This window comes from Dinoponera quadriceps, unplaced genomic scaffold (assembly GCF_001313825.1).
Source record: "Dinoponera quadriceps isolate SergipeBrazil2010 unplaced genomic scaffold, ASM131382v1 scaffold2662, whole genome shotgun sequence".
Taxonomy (NCBI): Eukaryota; Metazoa; Arthropoda; class Insecta; order Hymenoptera; family Formicidae; genus Dinoponera; species Dinoponera quadriceps.
This window is the reverse complement of record NW_014556703.1, coordinates 586,183-611,710: the sequence shown is the minus strand read 5'-3', so window position 1 is coordinate 611,710 and position 25,528 is coordinate 586,183. Positions and strand designations below refer to the sequence as shown.

Genomic DNA, 25,528 nt, shown 5'->3' with positions numbered 1-25,528 from the left:
TCGGATAAGGCAACCGCGTGTGAAGTCGGGTTGTCGAATCCGGGCCGAAGTGCTAATTGGCTCATGCTAATTATAGGAACCGGTCCCAGCGGTCCCACACGATGAGCACGGGAGATTAATTTCGTTTGTGATAGTTACATCGAACGGCTATAACGGATGTTAACAGGTACCGGTCAAGCTCGAACAATTAACGGATACGATTAGGCTACCGAAATTTCGAGATCTTGCCGTTACCGTAAGTGTATATTAAACCAATAAAAAGTTGAATCGAAATCTTTCGCCATATAAATTCTCTAATGGCAAAGTGGATTTTCAACGCATACAGGGAGGCGAGATCCGATTCCATGGTTTGTTATGACAAGTGACAAAAGACACTGTGTCGTTAGTTACGATATCGAGAGGCTTTCCACATACGCGAGATACGATTCCGCGGCGATATTTACCCATATTCCGCGGCCACAAATTATCTATAGCGGCGCGGAGCATATCGTACTACCATCCCCACGTTTTACGGGCAAACTTGCGACCCCGAGTTTCCCAGCAACATGCTGCTTCCATCACATAGTTGCGGTCACGATACCCGAATCGAATGCGGCTTGTGTGCGGCTCGCGATGCGCGCACGTTGCACACTACGGAACTAGAATTCGCGAAATGTTTTCAAACTTCCCCCAGCCGTGAAATTTTCGGCGCGAATGTTTCACCGCGCTGTACTACATTCTTATCTGGCCGACAAATAAAATTGTTCTCGAAACAAAAAATATCTTGGTCGCGCGTGCAAGAGCTGCGCCAGAGGGGAGGGGGGAGGGGGGGGGAGCTCCGTCGGAAATTCCCCCGGCTGAAATGCCAACGCCTGTCGAAAATTATAGTACCGTTCCGTCATCCGTGATTTTTCGTTTCGTCCCGCTTCTTTTTCCGACCGTCCTCCCCCCCCCCCCGTGCGCGCCTGTCTCCCTTTTCGTCGTGTGCGCAAAAAGCGCCATTAATTTATCGGAAATTCGACGTGGGACTTGGGAATTTCACGCGTCGCAGATTTTCCACCGTTATCATTACGGTATGTCGACACAGTCCTCAAAAAAACACGTCTAGCCGCTTTTCTCTCTTTCTCTCTCTCCCTCTTTCTCCGTAGTTTCGAAGAATGCGGCGATATTTTATTCAGTGCCTCTCGCGTTCGAGAGTTCGCACGTGCTAAGGCCCGGCGTATCGCGCGTGTGTATGCGCAACACGTCTGCTCAAACGCGCGCAAACACAGTCGAAAGAAATCGACTGATATCGTCCATGCGGTTTTAAGTCAGCTGCAGTACCTCGATATTCGCGCAAAAACGCGGCCACCCTGCTCTCATGCACTTCCGCTAATATCGCGCGCGCGCGCGCGCGCGTTATGAAATTTAATTTCCGACGTAGCGCAATAAAAAAAAAGCGAGCGAAGGAGAGAGAGAAAGAGAGGGGAGAGCGGACAAAAAGCCCGCTGTATCCGCATTCTTATGTTCCCCGATATTAGACTCCCACATAATTAAATAACGCCCGACCGCGTGGCATGTATCGAGTCCGCGTTGTATAATTACGTAATCATCTCGGCGTGTTTCCAGCGTGACTTCTCCTCGCTCGGCGCCGCCGCCCGCTTTTTCAGCGATTATCGGCTAACTCGCCCCGACAACCGTCTCTAAGTTGCCCTTCGTGGTTCGGCGTGTCGAACGGACGCAACGGCCAGGGGCAGGGTGCGAGGAGGGGGAAGAGGAGGCGTGCCGTTCGTTATAAATGCGCCTGCAAAACGGTGCCATTAATCAAGCCCGTTCTTCGTCGCGCGAGCACGAGAATGCTAGGCGTCCTGGTAGACCACTCTTCCCCCTCTCTCTTTATCTCGCTCGCTCGCTCATTCGCTCGCTCTCTCTGGCGGAGCGCGTTCGCTAATAAATGTTTCACGGTGACATGTAGAGCGGCGACGTTCTCTGCGGTTGCCGCCGTTGCCGTTGTACCGTACTGTAAGCAGAACGTCCGTCCATCCTCATCCCCGGCCGTTCCCTTCGTTCGCCGACGCGCAACGGCTGCACTGTCAGCTTCGCTTCACGACGTTAAGGGATAAAGGTCTGCCATGCACCAACCTGGCCGAGCGTCTAACGCGCTTCAACATATCGTCCGCCACCGTCTTCTTGGCCGTCGACTTCAAGCCGTTATGTGTACACCTTAAGTTTCCGAGCGCGCGCGCTCTCTTCACACACTGACACGCTCTCAAACTCTCCACCTTGCGTCGCTCTTATCATAATACAAACGCGGCCAGTTCAACGATGCGTTACGTAACATGTGCGCTTTATTGCACATCGAGCTTCTCACGAGCAAACGAATGGTCGTCATTATCGCGGTGAGCAGCGCACGCGATGTGCGCTCGTCACGCGTCCATCCTCGTCTTCGGACTCCATCCGAAGTTCTCAGATCTCAGATCTCAGTTTTTTTACAAGCATTTACGCTTCCTCCTTGAACGAACATCGGCCCACGCGAGACCGATTAAGTTGCCGTTAATCCGAACAATTTCGGATATTCGTTCTAAACGAGGAGAATTTGTCGAGCCTCAGACTCTCTCCGTATTCTCATCGCCCGCGCGCGCGCGAGCCTCTATTTCATTCCAGTATTACAAACGCGCGGACCATTCTCCCGGCAGGATACATAATCTGCAATTGTACGGTACGAGATACGCGCTTCCCGCCCCGTACAGCTATACGGATTAAATTAATTTAGTAGCGCGCGACGTTGGGAGCTGCGAATGCATCGACCACGTCGCGTGGGAATTGCAGAAAGTTTTCGAGACTGCGTCGTTTTCGTCGACAGCTCTCTCCCTCCCTCTCTCGTTTCTTCCTCCCTCCCTCTTTCTCACCTCCCCCCCCTCCCTCTCTCTGTTCTTTATAACTATACGACATATTGTATGCATCTCCCGTTACCGGACGACACGTGGATTAAATTAATTTTCCGGCGAGCGTTGTAGCTACTTGCGCGAGAGAGCGGCGTTAACGTCGGCGTGACAGGTGGTTGGGCGAAATGATTTCCGTGTGGAAACTGTAACCAGAGCTGCGGTCTTAAAATTAAGAACCGGGATTAAAAAGTGAGTCGTACCGTAGCATCGTCGGCGGCAGCGTCATAAGTCAGATCATATTTATGAGGCTCCTGAGTTTTTTCAGTTAAAATCTTCTTTCGCTCATCTCTCTCTCTCTCACGAATATTTCTTCAAAACAACCATTTACCTTCTTCTTAAAGAAGGAAAATTTTGTACGAATTTTACTAACTATACCGACGTGTTATCAATTGTCAAATGCTTTTCTTGTTTTTATTCTTCTGTTATTGATACGAGCATTAGCCAATTATGGGGATATCGGCGAATTCGCAGGTAAAAATAATGCGTAGCTCGACCTTTGACGTTTGATTCGCACGTTCCTACGCTAATGTATTCCCTGTTAGCGTTTCCGACCGAATTATTACCGGGCATCGATCATAGAAATTTGACACTTATATGCACCGAAATCTCGCTAACACCGCCGTAGCCCTCCGCTTGAGAATGATCGATTGCTCTTAACCGTGATTGATCCGGAGCTACCGTGTAACGTTCGACGCAAGATGAAGGGTCGCACCCTTCTCGAAGCATAAAGAAACTTTTGTCGCGCACGCGATCGATCGTAGCGATGACCGTGACTGACCAATCAGATAAGATTGGCCGGACGATCGATCAATGTTAATCCTCTTTTTAGTAATATCGCGGAATGATAATTGGAACGGAGAAGTGACAGATAGGATAATAGAGAAAGCGATTCATCTCCTTTCTTGCTTTCCGTCGCACTATCGCGCACTCGAGTCTCGTTAGTCTATAATTCGATTAATCAAGAGTCGCGTTTTCTTCGATGTTACACGAGGGCGTGATGACCACGGAGAGAATTTCTTTCGAAATCGCCTCTGAGCTCGACGGTGGACCGACGGAGGACCGGGGGAGGAAAAATATTCGGGCGGACTTCCGATCGATCGGAAAGACGAAATTCGTATGCCGCGAAACCTTCGGGCATCGACGGGGAGTTGTCGTCCTCGACAATTACCGGCATCGACGGGATCGATGGGTTGACATATCGCAGCCGTTCGACAAGACACGATGTAATTTTGTTGTATATATCGGCTGGAGTAAATACAGTTATAATCAACCGCCGCGCTGGCTTCTTTCGAGAGGCTGGTAATAAGCGGAGAGAACTTCGGCGAAGAAAGGCCGGGGCTGAATGAAAACGCCGTGAGGGAATCGCAGGATTCTCCGAGAGATCGATGTACGATATCGCGGACGAAGCGGTTCATCTTTCCGAAGCTGCTCTACGCGGTGCGTCGTCGCTCTCGATAAACATGAAAAAAATCTCCATAATTCCGCGGCCGCAATTATACCGTCTTTTTTACTCCCGGTGTATCCTCTCAGGGCGAGAGCGTCAAACTAATTTAACGATAACAATGTGATCCTTTCTTTCCCTCAGTCGTGCTCTTCGCGGAGCGACCGCTTGAATGTTTTAACCCTTTCGGTGCCGCTTTCTCTCCGCGTCACAAATATGCAGATGTTGCGCGTAGGAAAGTAAGTGAAACGACTCCAACGCAAACTAAATCTTTCAATTCACCGCGGCTCTTAGCCCCGGACATTCGAGAGCAATTATCGCGACCTGCTGTATATAATTCGCGCCGTTTGTCGGGACGTTGTCGATCGAGCTTGGGTCCCTCGACGTACGACACCACGACAGCGGACGGTGTTACTTAACAGGAGAGATCAAGGCTCTGCGGTCTCCTTAATTTGAAGGAACGGCGGTCAAGTTGTGGCAGACGTCTAGTTTGGCCAGTAGACCTCAAGTAGTCAACCTCATCAAAGCGCATGCCGAAACACGTTGTCCTACACGTGCGTTAGATCAATGCGCGGCTCTGTTTCTCCGTATATGCATATCAATGGACCTCTCGCAATTCAGCCGAGCAATACTGTCTCCGCCGCCTCGAGATATTCCCGCGCGAACTTCACCGACGGAGCGTCGCTTATCCGTCTGCTAATCAACTTGCACGGTTGCTCACTCCCGTCGGAGCTTCCCTCTGCTCTCGCCGGTCGCGACAACAAGTGCTTTAAGTACTTCAATTAGAGGGTACGGTCAGCGATGGGGCCGAGTGGCTGTACACACCGGGGCGCGCTCACGAGATCGCAGGATTTAGGGCTGTTTTTAGCCGCATAAAGTATCCCGCGCAACTTTCTAGCAGTTAAGACTGGCCGGTCGGTCTCCGGTTACCGAAATATACATAATGCATGGGAGGTATCCTCGCCGGGCCTTCCGTTGGATTATTTATACGTTGTTATGGATTATCGTCCCCGGAGCGCAATTGCGGCTCCGCGAGAAAAAGTGAGAGAGACCGGCGTCGCTTCAATTTTAACCGGTACACACATGCGCACACACTATACAGGGTGTCCGATCATTACCTCGGGATCCGCACAGGCAGGACAGACTAAACTTACCCGGAAAATCATGTGTTCTTTTGCAAAAAATCGCAGTAGTTAATAAGGAATTTATTAATCTGTATGAGCTAACGAGCACACGGGGAGCGGTAGGCCGCCGGTGGAGGAAAAATTGTCACGAGTATCAAATGATAGCGAGAGACGACGCGTTTTCTCCGGAATTATCGGATGATACTCCGTATACGTACATAATAAATCCCAGAGGAGAGACACGCGCGGCGCGCGCCTCTTATTCTCCGTTCGCACGCGGATACGCTCGATACTTAAAGTACGCCGTGCAAATATCACCGAGGACCGCGGACGATTGTTTACGGAAAACGAGAGGATGTTTGAGCAAACGTTTGGCCATTAGCTCGCCTCGCAGCCGGTAAGAGGTACAACGCGCGCGACACCCCTAAATGAGTGTTTATTGGAATTTCGCTCTCGGCGGAATACAAGCCAGCCACTCCGACCGCCCTTCGTCGTATTCCCCCCCCCCTACGCTTTTCGCGACGATCCTTCTGCTTACGGCGAGAGAGCGCGGATACTACCCTCGGATATTTCCATTTACCTTTTACTCCGGCAAACAAGGCGGGATCCTCGTGGCTGTACAAACGAGATCTCCAATAGCCCGTGGAAATTGGGTAGACATTGGAAATGAATCGGAAGAGCAAATAACACGCGGCGGAGCAAGGTACGGCGGACGGGCGTGCGCGCTCCTCTCTCTCTCTCTCTCTCTCACTCGCTCTTCTTCCCGGTGAAGTGGCGTGGACGGACCGATGGGTGGCAGCGTCGGGTCCTTTGTGTCAGCGCGGGGCTGCTCGGGGGTTGAAACAGCGAGGAGTTGAAGCACACTTCGACGAGCGTACAGAACACGATTTTACGGCACTCACGGGGGATGCTCGGAACGCCCTCGATAATCCCCACGAGCGCTCTTGATCTGCTTGATCCGTTCCCACTGTTTCTATCCACCCACCCTATCTCGTCGTGAGGACTGTTTAGGTGGTCCTGGTCGAATTATACACGCGGTAAATTCTACGTATGTATTATATACCGGACATGCGTGAACGCGCGCGCGATTATTTAATATTCAGCGATACGCTCGAATCTAATTTTGATGACAGTCGGAAGAGCAGGGGGGGGGGGCGACTCCGTCCTTCCGAAAGTGAACTTTCGGGCGATATGCATATTTAACGATCGCGCCGTGCTGTATATTTAGCACGGCGGTAAAGCTCGCAAGTTGTAGCGGTGCTTTTTAACATTGCTTGCTCGGGAAGGTTACGGAAGTACTTGCTAACAAGTCCGAAGTTTCTACGCGAAGAGGAAGAGGCGTGTGCCCGTCGCCGCGCGAGAAGGCCGTATACGTCTGGAATTAATAATGCGCTGCTAAAGCTTTATCCATATAATACGCGGCTAAGTACGGCAGGTGCGCAACTCGTCGTATATTTAGGTTAGTCGAGCCAGCACCCACCGAGGGCGGCATCAGCAGCAGTGTGCTCCGCTTTCGGCACCGTTAGCATGAGAATAACGCATTAATACCCTTAAATTACGTTATCAGTTATTCATATGAAGCGAAAGGCATCGACGACCGTCGCGATTTCCGCTCTTCCGAAAAGGGGGACCCGCCGTCACTCCCGACATCGCGAATATAAAAAAACGACCGCGCACCACCGCAATTAATGTACAACTCCCTGTTTCATTAAAAATACATCCCGAGGAGAAATTAACCGGGGCGTGCTCGAAGTTCGCAGCGACCCGAAATAGGCCTGCCTTCGTTGGGCTTAGATAGGGCCTGGAAAGGCAAATCCTGATTGGAATTTCGCGAACAGGCACTGAATAAACACTGACATGAGTGTCTCTAATAAGACCCGTGGCTTATAGGGCCGTGTTAGAGTTTAGTTGGACATATTTACAATACTCGAAATTGTAAAAGCGTTACATTTCTGTATAAGACTTCGAGAGAAGCGAGGGAAAATTGTACAAGATCTTTCTATCGTCCGTTTTAAATTTTCACCTCGAGATATCTAGTTGAACAGCGGAATAATCGTTTCCTTCGCAATTAATGAGATTTTTACGTGGCGACGCACGGGCCGATTTTTATCGTCGAGATCTCTCATCGTCCGCGAAACATATAAGTTTCAAGTATTTATTATTGTCATCATCCGGCGCGAGATGCATTATTCAAAATATCCTCCAGATATACTCGCAGTGTCTCAAAGAATGTTTCACATAATAGACGCCGGATAATGCTACTTCTCATCATAATTACGTCGCGATATCGCGTTACTGACCGCAGCGGGGATAGTATGTCATCAGCGGTAAGGAGATAACTATGCGAAGCCGGACGTAAATTGCTTAATATAGAACGCACAGTAATTCCAACTATTCTCTCTACGACCGTAAAGCAAACCGACCGTACCTCCTGCGCAACGAATTGTCCAACCGCCAGCACCCGGGCGAAATTGAATTTTTCCCATCTGTCGCGAGAGACGAAGACGAAAGTGTAAAGTGAAATATATATATATATATATTATTCGTGAAGGCTATTTCCGCATTCGGTAGCGCGATACGATGCATATATACATGCACGCGCGAAAAGAGGCATTATCACGACGCAAGTGAGCCAAACCGAGGGCAAAGTTCGTAATTGATGACGGTGATTATTCAGTGTCACGTGCAATATTAAATTAGCCATCATTACCGCGTTGCAACGGATGAGAGTGCATAATTCATATTGACGGATAACAGCGGCAAGTGAGAAAATTAATGTACTCGGCAGCGGATTCTCGCGCGAGCGCGTACTCTTTAAGTCGTTACGTTACGATTAAACTTGAAGAGACGGTAACGAGATAACCAGCCAGATATCGGCGTAACGCGTCTCGCGAGATAACGATTAGCGATATACACTACATAAATAATATCCGCCGAGGCGATAAGAATCTTTAACCGCTCCTCGCGAGACGGCTGCATCGGACGTCGAAGCGCCGGAGAGAAATATCCCGGTTCACCGTGTGAACAAACAAATTGTCTCTCCGACCGACGGGAGAACAAAAGCGAGGAGGAACATAAATCGAACGCGTGAAAGTCGTTAGGTCGTGAAAACCGTGACAAGTTTCGCGACGGCGACAGAAGACGGGAAGACGCTGCTGTTGCCACTTTCCCATTGGATGTCGCTCGCGATACGCACGCAATTCTTACAACATAACGTCGTAACGAGGCCGTCAATCCTGTCAATTCCGCTCGGCAGAAACGAAAAAGGACCCGCGGGTCGATAACTCGCACGACGAAGAGAATACACGGTGATCGAGCGAGGAGGTCACATCGATCACGCGGCTTGTTTTTGAAAAGTCGCGCTCCATAAAGAGTGACGTATGAAGGGGCCAACAATTGGACATTTATCCCTTCATACATCACGATAATCACCTTTCACCCGAATAAACGCGCGAGAAATACGCGCGCGCGCACGTCAGTGCGCGTAATACGAAATAATTACTTTAATTAATTGATCACGTGGCCGGGCTTTATGGTTACGCTAATAGAACTGGTGTTTTGTTTTGGAACCTGTTCATCGCCGTTTGCATAGGGAATAATGGATGAAGCATACGGCATACTAATTAATGAAGACGCGAGAGACGAATGGCACGCCGGAGAATGTAGTTTGCAACGAACGCTTTTTCTTCCCGCGCGATGATTCACTGTTGTTGTTATCAGACGCTTTGTGATAACGGCGCTGTCGCACGACGAAATTGCGCGATGGTGAAATCGCGTCGATCATCATAAGTTCTAGATTCGCGGTGAAAAGAAAGGGAAAAGAAACGAGAAGAAAGTCCGAGAAAGAAAAGGGAAAGAGAGGGAGAGAAAGAGAGGGTGGGAGGGAGGGAGGGAGGGAGGGAGAGAGAGAGAGAGAGAGAAGAGAGAGAGAGAGAGAGAGAGATTTATCAACCGTGAGATAAAATATCCTCTTAAGTAGACAATAAGCAAATATGGCACATCAGGCAGATCAGGACAAGATATCAAATCTAAAGTAACGTAGCACAAGAGAAAGATTAATGACACACTGACAATAGTGAGGTTTCTTAATTTCCAAAGCAAAAGTACACAAGAGAAAAGATACCTGATATGTGCAGAGTAACAAAGTATGGTGCATCACATACATTACACTCTAAGATACTAGAATAATAGAAGGCGTGATGGCAAAGCTAGCAGAATTTGAGAAGGTAGTGTGCAAAACCGCAGCGAGATAATGCCAAATAAAACCCGATAAAAGATTGATAATACAATATCTCAATATTATCCACGTTATATCTAAATAGACAGACACACACAGAAAAAGAATCAATCTTAAATCAAGAATAGATTTCTCGTGTATAAGCAAGAATATTGTTATCTTCTTAAAAGATCTTTAGTCTTGATTCGATTGGATTTGTATTGATGCAACTATCACTTGAACTCAATTCAAGACTAAAAATCTTCTAAGAAGATTATAATAATCTTTCTTATGAGAATGAGAATGTCTATTCTTGATTGAAAACTGTTGTTTCCTGTGTAGAGAAAGAGAGGAGGGGAAGCGCGGAAAACGTTCAGAGTTTGTGGTGAAAAAAGTGGCGAACCGCGAGGAACACGCTGACGCGACGACGATTGTGGTCGTGTTGGCGGGGCTGGCGGTTCGATTAGATAACTGCAATTGGTTAACCCGGCGAGAAGCAAGCGAAATGAAAGGGATGAATTCTGGCGGAGGTTAGAACCGAGCGAAAATCGACGAGACAGATAGTAGGAAGGCAACCGCATTCATGGCGCGGATACCAAGAATTCCGGGGATCCACGGAATAGGAAACTCAGAACTAGAGAGGTAGACATCGACGAANCTTCCCCCCCCCCCCCCCCGCCTTCCTCCTGCCCGCGTGGCAATTCAGATCGCGTAAAATCATTATTGGATTCCCCGAGAAGAATCTACCCGACATCAATTGAATCGACGGAATATAAAACCACGTAAACGTCTAATTGGATTGCGCGCTCGCTTAACCCGCTCTGTCTAATTTGATCCTATTTTGAGCGTGCCGCGAGTCCCATTTCTGACTGGAGAATTATTGATCCGATTACGATGCAATCGCGGCGGTATGCCGAAAAGACAACCTCTTTTCAACTTCCGAGGATGTCTTTTGATACGTTTTCTATTTTTACTGCAATATGGTCTTAAGTGAGAAAATAAGTTACCTTAACCGATACGAGTTTGTCTCTCAATTTGCTCGCTATGCAATATTCCCCTTGTACCATTGGTTGGGCAAAAATAAGTCACTCCATTCGACTCACATTATTCTTTAATCGAAGAGTTTCCCGAGAATATCTCACACACGGCGCTTTCTACACGGGAGGAGATCGGTTCGAATTTATCCGGAACGAGTCACACAAATTACACTCGAAGTAATAAACGTGCCCAATGTAATAATCTGCTTTGCAAATTATTCGCGGAAAATCGCATAATACAGTTGCTAATCTTCAATTATTCTTTCTTCGCTTTCACCCACGTATAATAGCGGAACAAGGAGCGATGAAAATGAAACCGCTGGAAGGATAACGTGTGCCGTAAAGAGGAGAACGGAAATAAAGCGGACAGGCCGAGAGTCGTATGAATATACATACGGCGGAGAGGGGTACCCGGAGGGTCGCCCACCTCGGCACTTCGTGCACCTTTCAGCGCGGAAGTCGTGATACGTAAAGTGATTAGCATTTTGCTGGTTAGGCGAGAGTCCTACCTCCCGGCGGACGGAAGGCTACGTCGAAAAAAGGCGATAATTTCGGTAAGAAATGAATCCACTCTGCCGTCGTGCTCGAGATATGAGCGTTCCCAACTTCCCTCCTCATTTGTTTCGCAATTGCTCCTCGACGCTCTCGACGAAATTTTCCCAAGCGCCTTTACCGCACACGCAGAGTTGCCATCGATATTCGCGTATCGAAATCGAGACGCGCATGAGCTTTCATTGGGCGATCCTCGCGTACTTCCAGCGGCGGTAATTCCAATTTTAAATTCGATCCGAAATTCAATCCCGACTCTATCATCGTTCGTAGTTGACGAAACGCGTAATTTTTTTTCGCTATGGGCTTTTCTACGGACGTGAGGTCTCGCTCGTTTTCATTTCTATCTTTTTCTTCCCTTTCGCCGCGCTCGTATTACCTGACAAAGTATCAACTTCTACTCGGGGGAAAAAAAAAAGATACGGAACGATAGGTACCATCGCGCGGATGCTTCAAACGGTCTTTTCGACTTTCATCCGCTTCGACGCGCGCGACGGCGGGGGCAGGGATTAGTGGAACTTAATTGGACAAAGTGCAGCGTCGCGCGAGATTTTGCATAATACACAGAGAGTAAACGCGCCTGTTATGAAAGTAGAGAAACAAATCGCTAACGCCGCGGAACCTCCAACTCCGCCCTCCCCCTCCTCCCCGGCCTCCCGAGATACCCGTGAATTTTAATACAGCCCGCGAGTCTCCTCCGGTACTTAATAAACTTCGCCACGGAATAATTTCTAAGGTGCTTCAGGTAGCTTCTTGTTTTTCGAATTAATATCGCGGTCGCGGCGATGCGTCTTTAAATATTTATCGCTCGAATCCGGCGCGCTCGAGCTTAATGCGAGAGCTCGCGAAACGAGTGCGACGTGCGCGAAATATAATCTCTTTTCCGCAGTTTTTATTATTATGTATGCGCTCTGGACCGGCTGGCGGGGGAAGAACGGGGCACGGTGTTTATTCGATGTACAATGTGAACGTGACTATCCATCTCGGAACGCAATTTCTTGCCTAACGTTCGCTGGTTCGCTCGCTCGCTCGTTCACTATTTGCTTCCGCGGCGAAGAAAAATGCGAGCGTCGCATTTGCACGTTAAATCGGATAAAACGAGCGCTCGATTTACCGCGGAAGTAACGCGCCATTTCAGTCATTTCGCGACACATCCTCGTTACACGATATTCCAGCAGAAAAAAAAGGAAGCCCCGCGTGACGGCTGCATTCCCGTCGGGAGATTTTCAAGTGAGTAATTTGTAAATGCACCCCTTTTTATTCGATGCGCGCCGTCAAATCGCAAATCCTACCTTTTATTTCGCGTTTCGTTATCGCGATATGTATTACGACGGGATAGAATCGTGCATTAATAACGAGGTCGCGCGTTGCGGCGGTACTTGCCAAAAAAATTTAGATACACCGGCGAACTCGCAATTACCGTCGAGATAACTGACGGCAAAAAAAGAGGGAGGGAAAAAAAAAGGAGGGGAACGAGATAGGAGGTGAAATGTGCAATTTTATGCGCCGTAGAGTCAACCTAATAATCCCGACGGAGTTAATTTTGAGTCTCTTTAATTACGACATCGCCGACGCTCTCTCGGAAACTTGGCCGGGTAAATAGAGAGAGGACGGGTAAACGCGGCGACGAGTTCGACAGACGAATGGCTCCGGGTGCAGCTTAACATTTTCTTTTCGTTACGTAAACTAGTTGCTCCCGCTGACTCTAGAAACGCCGCGCTGTAAAGTACGCCGTATCTCTCGTTAAGGAAGGAGAAGACGGAGGCGGGCGAAGGATGGCGCGTGGAAAGAGCAGCTTTTACCCTGTAAGAGCATTCTTTACCACGGTAGCAGCGAGTAACAATATATCTCGCGTTCTCGCCGGAGAGTCGTCTTCGTGGAATATTCTTGTATCTTCGCTCGCAATCAATTGCCCGATATAAAAATTCCCCCGGCCGAGATATACCTCGCGGTGGGGTGATATCGTCGGGAAACAGCGACGCGCGATAGGAAATCCATAGGCAAATTTATCGGCCGCTCTTCCGAGCGATATTCCAATAAGACCACAATCCCCTCTCGTTGTAGCGAGCTATAAGGGATGCCGTATCTGAGTACACGTGTACTCGCACGAGGTAAAACTTTCGACGATTGGATATCTCGTACCTGCGACTAATTAAAGCGCGTTGCAATATATAACCGAGTTGATGATCTGGCGACCTCCACGGGCGTTAAATCCGATAGAATATAGCGTGTTGCGCGCCGTTATTCCGCAAACGCCGCGTAGTTTGGCCCCGTTAGGAATAGATAACCCAGGGAAGACGTAACCTTGCGATCGGTGACCCGGTTCACTCGCCACGAAGATACGAAGGCCGCGGCGCTTTGGGGCTTCGATGGCCCACTTCTCGAACTTGGTCCATGACGACAATGGACCGGCGGAAAAGCTGATATTGTTATGAGGAACAATGAGCTCGAACAATCCCAACCGATAAAAATGCCGTTTTGATACGCGTGTCAAACCACCGAGTTATATTCCTTATCAGGGCGCGTTCGGTAAAAATAGATACCGCGCAAAAAATCAGCTGCCCGCTCGGCCATCGGTCGGTGTTTCCGGAAATAAGGTTAAAAGATGAGACAAAGAGACCCGCCCTAGTTCTACTATCTATTTTCATTTTTCTATCGGATATCTCGAAAAAGAAAAAAAATGTGTGCGTGAGAGAGAGAGAGAGAGAGAGAGAGAGAGAGAAACAAGTATTTATAACATCTGCGCGTCAACCGCTGAATTCGCGGCCGTCACGTGTATAAACAGGATTTCGCAACCTACTAGCTCATGAAACGCGGTTAAGTCGACGAATTTATACAGCTGGGTGATAATCGAATTATGTCGATGATAAAAGCGAGCATCGACGGGAAATTCCACTCCCTTCTCGATGAAAAAGTAAAAAAAAAAAATAAAAACGAGCAAAAAAAGGCAAAGTCGAGCTCGTATTCGGCTGTTGGAATTAATCGTAACGAAACTGTCAGCTGGCTCGGAGTGAAAGCCGGCTTAAATGACGAATCGCTCGTCAAGGCGCCCGCGAAGCGATGCTGATTGCACGAAGCAGCCTGTACGAGAATGCAGTGCAAGTGATTCGCGGAACGATCGATCGCGCCGCATATATTCACCTGCCAATACGTCGATAAATCATCCTGACAGGACGAGAGAAAAGTTTTTAGGGAAGGCGAAGGAACCGTGCAGCCAGTGTGGTCTTAGACGAGCAAAAACGGGCCGGATTTGCCGGGCTCGCCGGTATTGCGACTACATTTCTTTCTTTTTTTTCCACCACCCCGGGACTTTATCTTGCACACGGGGCAACGAAAGAAAGGCGTGTAAATCGAGTACCGTGATCGCGTGAACGCAATTATTTTCACATAATTACGTAAATCTAATTAGCTAACAGGCGTGCCAGATGTACATCTCGGATGTTTTCGGATATGTTTTCGCCGTTCGTAGCGTGCACTATACACCGCGTAAATATTCAATCAATCCCAACGGTTTCGTTAATTATCATCGTTGGCGTGTGCCCCGTCGTAATTTTCATCGACACGCGATTCCACCTCACGACGCGATGCTTCATCGCCACCGATACGATGAAGTATCCCACTTCGGTGTATACTCGCAAGCTGCGCGGAAATTTCTCATCCAAAGGATTCGTTCGGAAAGATCGAGGAAGTATCGTATAGAGGAAGTGCGATGTCGAATATTACGGGATAGTCCATATCATCTGTCACTTTTTATAAGTATAGCATATTACTATATTCTACTGTTCCTCCCTTTCAGAATGCTGAAGAAGATATCGTTGAAAAGTGACATCGTTAAAATGTCATAAACAATGGGATGAAACTAATATGATGCTATGTTCATTTATATGACATTATTATAATAGAAAGTACAAAAATGTAATTTTATGTAATAGATTATAATATAATAAATATATAATATAATTATATTATATATTCGATCATTATTATTCATTGAAATACGAGAAAGATTACTTTTCTACAAGATAAATGATGTATTCCGTTTTATCCGGCTTGTTCAATATTACCCTTCTAAAATATACATTTTAAAATATATCTATACTTCAAAAAATATATATAACGTTAAATTTATTATCTGTAGATAAACGAAACCCGTTAGGGACACGTTGTAAAAAGGAACACTTGGCATTACAACATAGTGAAAACTAATTTCAGCTATTTTTAATAGTTCTCGATTTATCTTAAAAAAAATCTTAGTATTCTAAAATATCCGTATTTCCTCTACGCGAGTCTACGACTCGTTCCCATCTCACGCAGCTGATAAAAATCGGCCCGACCCTCTCGGACATTCCTTTTAGGCGGACGAACGATTATCTCGATGGAGTCGGGGAGGGAAGAGGCATAAAAATGTACTCGCCTAGATCAACCTGGGGAAGATGGAGGTGGTTCCTCTTCAGTGAACTTTCATTACGTACGTCGTAATTCCTCGCCGCTCGGGCCGCCGATTCCGTCGCGAGAACGTGGAGGGTATGATTGGAAAAGTTCGGCAAGATGGAATCAAGTATTCACGAATGTCGTTTTCGGACAGCGTTCCCACGCATACGATTAATCGGCGACTTTAAGCAGCCGTAAATCCTCTCCAAGGGGACAACTCTCTCTCTCTCTCTCTCTCTTATCGGGGCCGCCGATCGTCCCTCGATCTAAATGCCGATGAGAGTAACAAGTTCCGTAAGTTAAAGAAATCTTCGCTCCACCGAAGTTTAATCACCGAGCCCCGGCCATGATTATCAGAAGTGGCTCACTTATCAGTTACGGAGCCGTTAATCTTTCGGACGGTTCGCGAAGCATTGCTTCGCGGGGCCATCAATCTTTGAATATCCTTTTTACATTTTGCTAACAAATGAACTAAGAGTGATAAATGATAGCGGGCCTGTGCGGCAGTTCTACCAAAAAGCGATAACGAGAATCATAATTTTCAAGGTAATTACGTAACCCGTAAATACGGAATGAGCGGAGGCGCGAGACGAGAAAACAGAAATAAACGAGACGAGGCGTGGGGAGAAAAATGTGTTTCGAGACGTATATCTCCGGTATAAAAGCCGGAAAAGAAAGAACCGCTCGCTTTAATTGCCGGTTGAAATTCCCCTAAGTTTCCTTCTGCGGGCACTAAGAATATTACGTCGTCGTTCTCGCTGTCGCGGGCGCACAAAGAGCACCGCACGTAGTCGTGCCAGGAGCGCAGCATCCGCCGCGCTCTACGGTCAAGGTAAAGACTGCGATCTATTTACGACCCACCTTTACGTCTCTCAGATAGTACGCACGTACCCCGCACGATACGACATGAATGGCAATTCGCTGCTGAACGGATCATTCAGACTGCGACTAGCGTTGCTCCCCGAACGATGCACATCGTCGCGTAGTGTCGTGTCGCCTTGTCTCGTCTCCTCGCCATGCCTCGTGTCGTATACGTCCATATTCAGCGAAGTAACGCTCGCGAGAACAAGTTCGCGGATCGTCGTCGTCGTCGTCGTCACGGGACGACGACAGTCGCGCGATTTCCGACCGTTTGCATTCCGTGTTTCCTCCAGGTGTACCCGGTGAATGGCATTTCGCACGCGCGCGCAGAATGCAAAGGACTCCGCTCGCTTATTCCACGCTATACCAGAAGACGTAGACAAATCGCATACCGGGACGCTCTCGCAGCTCCGATTCGCGTTTCGAGTCCCTGGAAGTAGTAAGAGTCTGGCCATTGTTTCACAATCTTCCATCGGATCGATACCAAGTAGAGTGATAACTGAGCACGCGGTAAAACTGAAGAGCAGAAATGTGAAAAATAGAGGTAAAAGTAATTTTGTTTGAAAAATCTCTCGCGGCCATTGAGCGTAATCGCGAGAGAGATCGGCGATAGCACCTCGAATAAGACGCGTCGTCGTCGGCCGAGCTTGCCCGCCTCTTAACGCGCGCGTCTGCGTTGCCCGAACATCGAGGTGGTCTTATACTATGACGCGACTCACGCGCTGCAAATACCTCGCGTCTATGCGACACGTAGTCCACGTACACCGTGGAGTTTGCAAATGACAGTTGCGAACGTGAATCGGCTGTGCAAACAGCGTACGGGATTCGAACGACGCGACGACGGTGACGAGACGGACGCGTAAAATCAACTAGCGTTTTCGAGACGTGCGGCACAGTGGCGGAATATATTACACGATGATCCGCGCTTGACCTTTCGCGTGCCAACGGCTCACGCTGTATCGCTATTTAGCGTGATTGCCGGGGACAACGGTTAAACAGCGGTTAAACGGCGATTCGATCCTCGGGGCTGTCGCCGCGCGAGGTGAACGACGCGCGTCTGGCGACGCGGTGAGAACTCCGCTCGTGGCGAAAATCATGACGTGAGAAAAACGAAGGAGAAGAAAAGGCGGTGGTTCTGCATTTTTCACTCGAGATCGCCGCAATTTCGCGTAGGGAAATCGCTCGAAAACGCGCCGAGCGCGGATATACTCCGCGAACGACGTGTGTGCCTTTAACTCGAATCGCGCGAAACTACGTAGCGAGCAACTCGCGGAAAAGCCCCAGTCAGGAACGTCTATCCTCATAAATGTTTCGTCGGTTTACCCCGAGCGAGCAGTCGCGAGTATAAGTTTTCATAGCCGAAGATAGGGTCGGAAGAGAAAGACACTTCTCGCTCGCCTGCACGCGCGCGACTTCGCCCGCCGCTTTCAAACACACCTCGCGGGGCCTCCTCGTTATTTTTTCAAGCGTGCTAATGTCACGCCCGAGCGAGGCGACCCGCGACGTGAGCATTTCGCGATGCTGCCGCCGCAGCGTGGCGCTTTTCGTCGCGACGCTTTTACTCTTTATTTCCTCGCGCGACGGTTTACTCGGTTTCCTGAAACGACCAACCAACCGTCGCGCCTCTCTTCCTTGATTGCAGCTATCGAGCTAACTCCTTGCATAATGCATATCGGCCTAACACGGAAGAACGAAGAGGGAGGGAGAGAGAGAGAGAGGAGGGGGGAGGGGGGGGAGATACAGAGAAACAGACGACCGGCGAGAGGAAGCGGCCGGTATAAAGGCAGCGGCGCGACTCTGTACAAAAGTGCAATTTAAATTTTCGGACTGACTCACCGCAGAGCGGGAACTTTTTCAATGTATATACAGTTCTAAAAGCTCCCGGTCCCGTCTCGCATAATGCAAAGTAGGCTCCGTATCATCCTCACCGCTTAACCGGCGCGCCGCCGACTATCCGTTTCGTGAATTTGCACGAGTATGGAATATGCACGACGAAGTCGCGTCGCGACGCGCCGAGGGTCGCCATTTAGCGTGCGACGTCTTCTTTCCTCTTTTTATCCGCCGCCTGCTGTCGCAACGGCTCGCTTTAAAACCGCGCGCTAGATTTACGACCCGCCCCTCCGATTGTGTACCGCTACAATTTTGTGCTCTTCGTCCTTTACCCTTTTTTTTCTCTTTTTTTCTGTCGCGATCCGATGAAAGGTACGGGTACCAATTCGCGCATTAGACTTTCATATTCACCACGCGCGAGCGACCTGATTCTTTCCCCGTTTCCCGTAGTGAATAGAAACGCGCTCCGGGAGAACGGCCGATAAATGCCGAATTACGAGCGCGGAACTTCCGGCCGACACGTCTCGCCGCGACGAAACGCGTATCGGAAGACTCGAAAGCGAGTAAATGCCTGGTAAGGGTCGCGATTGCAAAGGTCGCCCGTTCGAATTAGACGAACCGTGGATATATTCTCTCTCTCTCTCTCTCTCGCGGCGACAAATCCACGAGTTCACCAAAAATGTCGTCGTGGACGAGGATAATTTTCCACACGACACGGAATCGCGCCGGGATTGTTGAAATCGCGAAAAACGAGCGGACAGGACGGGAATTTTGATCGATCGCCGCACTATTCGCCACGCCGCGACTGACAATTACAAATCTGCGTGGAAATGCGCGTAAAATTTTGATAAATTGTCATTTTATCATCAAATAATTTATCGCTAATTATATAGGTTGTTTTGATATTAATTATAATTTGCAATTGCGGACGTGAATGTGAAAGATGATAATATCGGACAAATTAAATAAATAAATTGGCATTCTATTCAATTATAACATTTATCGAAGCCGTCGAAATTCTCTAAAATTATGTCAGAGTGTCGAGTGGCGGACATCGCGATAGCCGTCACTCTCTTTCTCTCTCCTGCTAAAATGGTCAGATAAAAATTTGCCGATATGTATCACAATTATCTCGTGCAGATATCGGATAAAAAATGTGTTCCCCTACATTTCTCGCTCCCGTAAACGAGTCGTTTATTCTTTTTATTCTTATCTAATCTCTGAAATTTTTACCCTGGCGAATTAACGATGCAATACGAATTAAAATACTTCAATGAGCGATTGTATGTTTCAATATCATCTATGCTAATTTACTATAAAAAAAAGAATGCAATAACGCGAGCAAAAGTTTCGAAAATTATAAGAAAATGTAAATGAATTATATATATATATATATATATATATATATATATATACATATATATAACTTCAATGGAATTTGACATGTACGAAAACGCGATTCCTCGTAAATGACTACCTTGTTACCGCCGCACTATAAATAGACCTGAACGGCCTTGGTCAACCTTCTACGGGGTCGTCGGCTTCAACCGGCACCCTCATGTGTCGTAAAGATGTTTCTTGACTGAAATTCGCGGCCAGAAATTGCAAACGGGACTCTCGATGGCGGTTTCGTGCGAAGCATCGGGTTGATGGGCAAATAATTTATGTTCTCCTCCACGGTCGATTCCACTTATGTAACATTGAACATTCGTATGAAAGCTCATGTCAGAAATCGTGCGCTTTCTTTCGCGAGATAAATTTGGGACGCCGACTGACAGAGGAAATTGGAGCGTCATTCAGGTCAGAATTCGACACTATTTTTCTCCAGAATATTTCCTCCTCCAGCGATCTAATTTTACTTCCAAGAAAAGCAGTTATCGTGGTAAAATGTAAGACCGGTCAAAAGTTTCTGGACAAAATTATCTCTTTTATCGTGTTATCTGAAAAATATTGACTGAAAATTTTACATTTAAAATATAAACGTGTGATCTGACTGACGAAATATCTTACGCTACTGTTAGAATAATTTTAGATTACAACACTCAGAAGATTAAACAATGTTGGGTCTGTCAATTAATTAAGATAAACACACGACACGAGCATGTTACAAATACGAGGTTGTGTGTAAACAGCGCCATTACCCATCGCCGGGAACCTTCGTCAAAGTTTGCAAACACAATATTACTGAATATGCAAATTTTTAATAGCTGCTTTTTCAAGCACCGCTGTGTACGCAACACTGATAAAAACCGCTTAAACGCGGAGATTTATTTATAGTATTAAAAGGAATGTGCAAGATAAATCTCAATTCGGACATTTTTTTGACGCGCGTCCGACCTTTGATTAAATTTCTCATACATTGCCCCGCCAAGCAGCGATAATGAAATCAAGCTCGATGCACGAGGAAATCGACCAGCGACATTTCGCTCGTCTTTTCTGCGGAATACGACCGAATTAAGATTTAATAACCTCACAGAGAAAATCACCGTGTGCGGGGAACGATGGAGTATTAGAAATCGAGTTTCGCCTGGCGGTCGGTACTACTGCGATCGGAAAATCGCGCATGTTCGTTTCCAAAGTACGTTCTCGTCGAACCGAAAAATCGCCCGTATATCTCATTTGCTTCCTCTTCGGACGCGCTCGCGAATCAATAGTGGATCAGCCTCGCAACTTCGTTCCTACTCGCGACCGGGAGTTTCCACCGCTCTTTGACGGGATATTCGCTCGGCGATTTCGTTCACGACGCTTCGATATGACCGGATCGCGGACAACGGCGATAAGATGAAAAACAGTCGATACGTGAAAATTCCTCGTACGGCCGGCTCTCGATTACATTCGGCTCGATTGCGCGTCACCGCTCCGTATTCGTCGGAATTCGTGGATAACGCGCAACGATGCGACAGTCGCCGAGTCGCAATAACCTCGACTAACTCGTACGCGACTGCATTTCATCTTATCGCGAGGGGATTCGAGAGCTCATTTCTTACCGATTTCCGGAGGACGAAGGAAGAGGTCCTCTCGACGATCCCGGTGAAATCTCAGAATATCACAGGCTTTTATCACAGAACGATGGGCAGTATCCGATAAGACGTCCGAGTATTGCGCTCTCGTTTGACGGCAAAATCGATCACACGGTATATCCAATCGCAATCGTTTTCCCCGGCTGGAGGTTTAGCTCTCTCCCGCGCACGCCAGTAATCCGGTGTCCGGAGAGCTGTATCGGCGAAACGAGCGGCGATTATCGAGTCCGCGCTAATCGCGTTAAAATATGTACGACGCGCGATACGGCGCGAGGTCGACGATCGGCTTGTCCCTAGGAATTATCGCCGGCTGTTATCTTTGAGCGCGCGCGCAAATGTCACGCCGTTTTTTCGCGACGAGCCACGACGAACGGATCTCTCTTCGGGGAGTTCGCGTGCGGCGAGCTTCGATACAGCAACAACGACGACCGGCCGCCCCCGACACGATCGTGCGATTCCGGCGGTGCAGATTCAAAAGGTCGCGCGAGGCTGTTGCATGCCCGCGCAAAAGTCAAGCCTCGACGCACGTTCTCGATCCGCCAGTCGATTATTATCGACGGCTTTCGGCGCCGCGTCAGCTCAGGAAACTGGAGCACGTTAGCGTCCGATTGTACGCTCCCGGGGTGCGATCCGAGCACGGTATTATAACAATGGCGATAATTGTCGATAATCGGCGTGATATTCCTCGCGCAACGGCCGGGCTCGATTGAAAACGCGAGCGGAAGAGCCTGTGCGCGACGCAGCACGAGGTGACGTGTGCCAACCGGTGAACGACGAAAAATGTCGAACACACTCCGCCTGCCACGATTCGGGGTACGCACGACTGTCTCGGCGTGGAATTCACGCGAATGTGCGTACGAGACAACCGTGAATGGCGCGCGCACAGTGTGTGTATCACCACCACCGCCGAATAGCGACTCACAATTCTATGGCGGCGGACCCGACCGTTTTTCGAAGCGCGAGAGGGAAAGAGAGAGAGTGCTAACGACCACGTCTCGACCTTCGTTGTTCGATGTGACGTCGATCGCGGTGTCGTCGCGGCAAGGTTGCGGTCGCCAGACGCACCGGAGAGAAGGCCGGCCTGCTTCTCGAACGGGGAAAGAGCAGCCCTTCGCCGAGACGCTTGCTCGCGAGGAACGCCGGGAACGCTCGGTATGTCACAGGACAACTTCGTTGCGTTGCTGCGTCGCGATCGTTTCCGCTTCGCTCCTGCCTTCCACTTGCACCGGTTTCCTCGGAACTCTCACACACGCACCACACTCAATGAACACACTCGAGAAGAACGCACCCCGTGCACGATCGCGACAGAAAACTCGCCAATCTCGCCGGCGGGAGGAGAGGAAACGATACGTACGCGCGCGATCGCGTCCGCTGGAGCACTGGCGCGCGGCTCGCGATTCGAACGAGTGACTGCGACCGACTTCAGTCGGTCGACTTCGGCTGCTCCGCTCGCCAGCCGAATGGACCCGAGGCGTCACGAAGCGCCCGTCTATCCGCCGCTAAGCGCGCCCCGACACTCCAGTCCTGACGACACTCCAGCCCCGATGACACTCCGGTCTCGACCCGGGATCGAGATGCAGCGGAGCGCGCTGTTCCCGCGATGGTATCCTCCTGGAGAAAGTGTAAGCTGCTAAACTGGCGAACGACGGTAATTCACGCTCAGGGCCGACGGCGCGTTATTGCACCGGGAAATTGGTCCTGTCGATCGACGAACGATCGAAATCGTGATTCGATTGAGGGGAATAACATTTTTGGTTGTAAAAACCAAGTTCGGCTGCGTCAATCGAAAATCGGGCGATTTCGTTTCCTTCCACCGAATCACGTTTGATTACCCATTTTACGATCGATGCGGCGAAACCTGGTCTCTCAGTGCACTTCGGTCAGCTGGTCGTAAGATCCTAGACAACGATCGAATCTCTCATCGTTCTCCGAACCTTCTTTATTGTCGTCTTGGTAAGCCAAACCTTTGGCGCAGAAAAGCAAATTTCACTTCTCCCAACAAAAGCGTTTGTTTTGTCCGAACAAGAATTTCGTCCGAGTCGATCAAATGGATTTCTCTCAGTGCACGATACGAAATGGCTCGCAAAATGCAGTTAAAGCGTCAGAAATGAGTCTGCTATTTATCGAGTGCTGTTGCGAGAACGCCGGCGGACGTACGCACGGCGACGTTAAAGGGGTCGGAATCTATGATCCAGATCTGAGAGCCGGGGAAATGAAGACGGGCGATAACGCGGCGCGCGCGAATTACGTCATTCCGAATCCGTTTCCAGCAACGTTGCGCAACGGTACGTCGTCTTCATGCACGATAGTCGTCAATTATCGCGGCTGCACGAGCAGCTTCGCGCGCCGGATTAAAACGGGCACGATGGCACTTGCGTGATGGGAATCATTTTCACGCCAAGCCGGAGATTTTCATGCCGCCCCCCCCCCCCNCCCCCCCCCCCCCCCTGCCGTTTGTTCCCGGAGATTCGTCGGCCTTTTCGAGCGGGCTCGCCGGCAAACGAAGGGAGAAACGCGCGCATCCAACAGATATCGCGCGCGCGAGGTTCATCAGAACCTAGTTAACTCCTGAGCCTGCCGAAGTTCGATCTAATAACGAAGCGCACGCGAGCCTATCTAATAACCATCACGATTATATCTTCATTAAGACCCGTCCAGGACGCCGAGATATATCGCCGTGCGTTCGCCGCGCGTCACTACCAATGCGGCGCCCGCACGACTATGTCCGCCACGAATGTTTACGTATGTCGTTCATTAATAATAGCACGGAAAGGCTATCATTAACCCTAGAGAACGGCCGTGGCACGTAAGATCGACGTGTTCCCGGCGTTTATACGATACAACGTTAGCGGAGCAAAGCCGCTCGACGCTTCAAGATCGATCAGGAGCATCTTCCAGTTTTTTTCCCCTTCCTTCTTTTTATAGAAAAAAAAAAAGAAGAGGAAAGGGAGACCCGCTTCGTCGTGCAGCGTGTAGCTGCACATTGCAAAATTAGAACGCGACGACTCGCTCGCGGGTCTTACAGGCCGCGCGCGTCGAGCGAATATACACCGACTGTCGCGTGCGCGGATTATTAAGTTCGCGTCCCACCGAGAATCCGTCGGATTTGCATATTCATTAAGATTCTCATTTCGATACATCCGTTAGTCCGCATTGTAAGAAATCCTTTCTCGCGCGTGGAGGCGCACGCAGGTGTAGCACGCGGCGTGAAAGTATCCCGAGATATTCTTTATGAACCGCCACCGGTCTTTCACGCTTTTAATCTTTCGCTGAAATTCCTCGAGGAATCTCTCTCGCGCTTACGCGCCCGCCGAAAAGACTCGGGCGAAATTTTATTACACGCATAAATCCCGCCCGCGTTCGTGGGCGTTCGGCAATTTCGAGACTCGCGCGTGGCTCTTTCTTTTTCCTCCGTCTCGTTCTGCCCCTCTGTCCCTTTCTCTTCAACGCTAACGCTTATTTTCCGCGACGGGGGAATTTAATTACCCGGAACTATGCGGCGGCCCGCGATCGTTCGGGAAAAGGATTGTTAAACGCACCATCTATGAGTCCGCCGAGTACGAGATTACTAAATCCGGATGTGACCGGACGGACGCTGACGGATTTACATTTTCATTAAGGCCCTGATTGCGACCGCAGCCCACCTCGGACGTTGTTGAAAAGCCCGCCGCGCCGGCGTAATAAAGCAGCCGGAAAAACCTCCTCTCTTTTTGTAAACCGCGAACGCATTCCAACTTTGATCTTCCTCTCAGGCAACGACCCTTCGCTCTTCATCTTCCCTTCACTTCCCCCGACTCAGTCTATCGCCGTCGCTCCTCGCGCGGCAGTTTTTCCCGAACCTGTCCCCCGTGAGAGCGAACCCTCATAAAAAATACAATATTTTCCTTTCATTTGATCCGAAAACCCCCCCGTCCCATCCACCTACCCGTCCCGTCGCCTCTTTGTGTGCCTGGCGGATCTGTAAGTTTAATTCGACGCGGAAGTCCAAGCGAGTCCGCGCCACAACCCCGCTCGCTCTGGGCGACTTGATTGCTTTGTCCTCTGAGACTCTAATATGAATTACAAACCTGCTCCTTGACTCCTCCACTCTCGTTCTCTCATCCTACCAGAACCGCT

The 25,528-nt window shown here is 49.1% G+C and overlaps 1 protein-coding gene across 4 annotated transcripts in view; it reads right to left on the bottom strand.

Annotated features, from left to right (window-relative positions):
* LOC106748027 (mannosyl-oligosaccharide 1,2-alpha-mannosidase IA) overlaps positions 1-25,528 on the bottom strand; it is a 357,345-nt gene that overhangs the window by 71,950 nt on the left and 259,867 nt on the right. The window contains exons 1-2 of one of the 4 annotated variants that reach the window (XM_014626178.1): positions 22,413-22,783; positions 21,380-21,606 (exon numbers count right to left, since the gene is read on the bottom strand). The exons of 1 other annotated variant lie outside the window; for it this stretch is intronic. The gene's annotated coding sequence lies outside the window, so the exon portion shown is untranslated. Of the gene's footprint in view, positions 1-6,048; positions 6,090-21,379; positions 21,607-22,412; positions 22,784-25,528 lie in introns of those variants that run through there. 2 more of the 4 variants (XM_014626179.1, XM_014626180.1) reach the window with 2 other exon arrangements.